Here is a 5,022-nt window from a genome sequence, read left to right as displayed (position 1 = left end):
ACATCAGAGATAAAGCTAGTATTCAAGTATTCTCAAGGCATCACCCTAGGCCATCTGGATCCTCTAGGATTTTAACTGGAGGCCAGAGAGGTGAAATTACTTGGAATTTCAGTCATGACCTTGAAAGATATCTCTTTCAGGAAAAGGATAAAAGCAAGGGTCCTGTTGGTAGGGAAACTTTTGCAGATGATGGTATTCTGCACCGTGCTGCTAGTGGTGGATGCGGTAAGAGAACACAGAACATTTCGATTTTGAACATAGTACAGCGTTATCTTCAGATTAGTTATATATGGCATTTGAAAGAAGTGTAAAGAGCCCCAAGTATCATGGAGCTGAAGAGGTGGCATGTACTCTCATGAGGACTTGAGTCTTAAACTTCATCATTCATAGACAATCTGGGCATGGTACACATGTTCATCATTCTAGTACTTGGTGAGTATAAAAAAGCAGATCCCAAGAGCTCACTGGTCTGCCGACCTAGCCAATGCAGTCAGATTCAGTTTCGTTAAGACCTTGTTTCAAGGAAATAAGGCAGGAAGTGATAAAGCAGGACACCACACAGGTGTGTACCACACACACACACACACACACACAGAGAGAGAGAGACACACACAAAGAAAAACATCAAGGACATATTTAAAGCTTCTAGCCCGGTTCTTAATAACCTCATTTGGTATTTTCCATCACAGTGTACTGTCTTTGGTATTTAATCAAATCTTCACCTATCTCAAGAAACAAGTTGGTTAATAAGTGAAGTATATTTTACTATTTTTTAACTCAATTACAATTTTAGACTGACTTGAAAGCAATCAAAAGGTTTATTAGGGTGAGGGCCAATGAAGGGTTAAGACATATTGAGTCACTACCAAAGAATCTCTGTGGATGTTCTAAGCCCTTGTGACAAGCCTGTTTCCTTGCCCCACTATGGCAACTTTGTTTCTATATGATTTAGAATTGCATTGGGTTTGAGTCTTCTGTAATATTAGAGATTAAATCCATGTGTGGGAGGATGTAGTGCAATTCTAGAGTGCTTGCCTAGCATGCTCAAGATACTAGATTTCATCCTTGGAACCACATACACACATAAATACAAAATTATGTAACTTCATATTTTCAAAGAGATCAAAAACCTATTGAAAGCCATAGATACATTTTTCCTCCTTGTCTTTAGCACTTCTTATTATTCTTTCAAGCAATAAATTTAAACCTAGTCATTGAAATATTAATTTCTCTGTTCCCTCAGTTCATTTTCCCAGTTCTCTCATTTCTCAGTGCAAGGAAAACATGTCTGAAGCAGCACAAGCTTGGAGGACAACTAATGGTGAAAACAAAATGCTTTTGTACATCAAATGTGAGGTCAAATTACTCTTTACTCGATCAATCGTAGAAGCATAGCCACCAATTTAATTGCCAAAATCATTACTTAAGGAATTGTATGGAGGAGTGGTGGGGAATAAAACATTCATCGTAATACACTCATTACCTGAGTTAACGTGGAGAATTTGCTTTAAAAACTTCCGTTAAGACATTTTAATTGTGTAATGTAAGGAATTTCATAACGGCATATGCATCATGTGTTTTGATCATATACACTCCAGCTCTCATTTCAGAGAATGGTTGAGTATTTGCTTAGCTATCTCCTTCAAAGTATGCTAAGGTTTAGAAGGATATGGCCACTGACCACATAATTTCATTCATAGATATTAAAAAATAAACAATTCAACAATAGTCAGCAATGTTTTTTTTTCTTTTCTTTTTTTGAGGCACTAATAGTCTTTATTGGGCTCACACAAGGAGTCTGTTGGTCTTGAGGACCTCTGTGAACTTGCAGATTTTCTTCTCTATGTTCTTTTCTGCCTTTTTCCGTAGCCTCAAGAGCTGCTTCTTCTTCCGATAGTGCATCTTGGCCTTTTCCTTCCATTTCTCCTCCAGAGTGGCTGTTATTGCCTGGTTCTTCCACCCGACCTCATGAGCCAGACGCCCCAGGTAAACAAACTTCCTGGTAGGCTTCACCCGCACAACGTTGAGGGCAGTAGGGACCACCACCCGCTTTTTCTTGTCATAGGGTGGAGGGATCCCATCCAACACCTTGAGGCATTCCAGGGCAGCCTGGTCTCGGTTGATCTTGTGGGGCAGCATGCCTCCCTCGCACAGTGCGCCAAAAAATGTGGCTCGGGGCTCGGGAATGTTAGGGGCCTAGGGAGGGATTGGTGTTCATCTGCTTTCGGGGAAAGGCCAGATACTTCAACTTGTTTCTGTAGAATTTCCGGAAATGTTGATGCCCTCACAGCTAACAACGACCACCTTTTGGCCCAGCAGTACCTGCTTGGCCACAATGGCCGCCAGGTGACCCAGAAGATGACCTTGGCCGTCCAACACCAGAACCTGCCCCTCCGCCATCTTTTTTTCTCTCTCAACAATGTTTTCTAAGTTCTTATTTTAAAATCTTCAATTTTAGAAAACCCTCAAAATATTACAGAAGTCTTTGGAGAAACTGCACCCAAAGTCGCTTCAGGGACAGTGCTAAGTAACCATAACACATTTCCACCTTTCACCATTAGGGTAAGGCACAGCTCCTACTTCATTGTCTGACTAAACTTTACCTTCACAGCTCATTTATTATTTGTTTGTCCAGAAATTTCCCCTGAAGTTTGTGCAGCTTAAGATTCTTTCTGCAAAGAAATACTAATGTAGAGAAAACTGACTAAGAAATGCTATGTTTTATGATATAGCATAATTAAATTAGTACAGATTTAGGACATGTTTTCTTATAACTGATACAATTAAGATTAGTACCTAAAACAGCCAATGTTACTCTCAAATTTGAAAACACAAGCAGAATTTTTGGTTTTTACAGTTCATAATAAATCAGAGAAGTTTTATTTTCTCATTCTGTAAGAGCTACTTACCCCTTTACATCTATAGCTCTGTAATGAGGCTTGCTATAGTTCACAATGATTGACAACTTTCTGGTATTCAAATCACCACGTAAACAACTTTCTGCACTTGTCTGAGAGTTTATTTTACTTAGGTTAATTGTGGTAGGAAGACCCATCCTAAATGTGGGTGGCATGCTTTCATGGGCTGGGGACCAGAAATGAATAAAAAGGAGAAAGAGCCAAGCACAAAGGATTCATTGCTCTCTGCTTCTTTACTGTAGATGCAATGAAAACAGCTACTTCAAGCTCCTGCCATTGGGAATTGTCATTGCTCCTTGCTGTGACAGAGCATGGCCTCAAACTCTGAGGCAAAATAAGCCCTCTTCCTCAGGATGATTTTGTCAGGTTTTTTATTCACAGCAACAACTAATAAAAGTTTTTTTTGTTAATTTTTTTCTTTTTGGTGTGTGAAATTCAGTAACAAATACTCCTGGGAGCCAGAATAGATCCCTTTAATTCCTATAAAATCAGAGTTTCCAGTATATTAACCATCTGCTAGAATAATTATTATAGATATAATTCCACGGGAATATACAATTTAATAGTCTTGTTTTGGTTGAGAAGAAATAAATTGATCATATCTTGTACAAGTATTAAATTTTCTAGACCCGTATAGCCCTTATTAAGAAACTATGGACCTAAAACAAATCAAAACAACAGCAGTAACAACAATGAAAACAACAAAAGACAGCCCAAGAAATCTGTTACATATCCATGATGAATGTGTATTTTCTCCAAATCCACTCAGCACTTATGAATAGAGTTTACACTGTTGTGGTCTCCTCTGTTTTTTTTTTTCTGTTCATCTTTGTGGCATTAATAATCAGCTCAGTGGTGTATACATTAAAATCTATTTTATTATTTTGTCTCTATTATTCATTTGTTTGAAAACTGTACTTGCTCCTGTGGGTTATATGGCGTTCTTGGTGGAAGTGTGACCCTAAATTCCTATTTCAAAGCAGTATCTCTGAATATTGCTACTATCTTGATAAGAAGAGGTGAGGACACAGACACACAGAGTGAAGATTCTGGAAAAAAACAGGAGGAAGATGTCCATCTATAAGCAAGGGAGAGAGGTGATGGGATTCAGAGGACAGTGACCCTCCTGATTCCTGGACCTTGGATCACTAGCCTCAAGAACTACAAAGAAACAGATTTCTGATTTTTATGCTGCTGAGTTACGGTACTTTGTTGTGGCAGCACTAGAAAATTAATACAATACATACAACTCTCTTTTCAGTAATTTATGAATAAAACACAAATATTCTATAAATGTGTAATTAGGAATAAAGTTATTCATAAAGTGCTTTGAAACCTTGAGGCTCCTCATTCAGTGGTTATTGTGAGTATCTCCATTTGCAGTGATCTGTTTTAGAGTTGGGTCATAAAAGGCCATCAATCACTTAACTTGCTTGCCAATTTTACACCAGTTTCATTCAACACTTGGGTATATGCCTTCACTCAAGAAGATATTGGGTAACAAAGTGTCTAATAGCAAAATGTCTGATTCATGAAGAATAATGGTTACAGTGAATAGTAGTAACTCATTTCTTGCTTTTACAAGAGTAGATTTGCTACCTTAATGACTTCAAAATAATAGTGAACCATTTTATTATTGGTTCTTATTGTAATTTTAATGTCTTTTTTTAAGTTTTGAGTTTTTCAAAGGCCCAAATATTTTGAACTGCTCCATTTTAATGACGTTTAACAGTGCATAGCATATTGTATACAGTTATCCAGCAAACGCTTGATAAATTGTTATAATTGCTCCTGAAATTTTCTATAGTAGGAAGGGAAGTGTTAGCAACACATACTCAATTTTCCACAGTGTTAGCTGTAATAATTGCAACTGTTTTCCTTTACCATGCTGAGATGTTGCTTCATTTCAATATTAATTGTTCAGGCATATAATTTTGATCTTATATTTTAATATTTATTTAAGGAGATGGGAGAATAGAGAATTGGTTTTTTAAGTATTTAAAATTAACTCAGACGGTTGTTTGCGTTCCTTCTCTGTATAAGTACCAGTTGCTAGCTAGAGTCTGATAACATATTGTTGAAAAGGATGCTTACTGATGAACTA

At 37.4% G+C, this 5,022-nt stretch overlaps 1 pseudogene; it reads right to left on the bottom strand.

Moving 5' to 3' along the window:
• Positions 1–1,778: 1,778 nt before the first annotated feature.
• LOC142841055 (large ribosomal subunit protein uL13 pseudogene) lies at positions 1,779–2,400 on the bottom strand (annotated as a pseudogene).
• Between the last annotated feature and the right edge of the window lie 2,622 nt (positions 2,401–5,022).

Source organism: Microtus pennsylvanicus, chromosome X (genome assembly GCF_037038515.1).
Source record: "Microtus pennsylvanicus isolate mMicPen1 chromosome X, mMicPen1.hap1, whole genome shotgun sequence".
Lineage (NCBI taxonomy): Eukaryota > Metazoa > Chordata > Mammalia > Rodentia > Cricetidae > Microtus > Microtus pennsylvanicus.
This window is presented reverse-complemented; position numbering and strand designations above follow the sequence as displayed.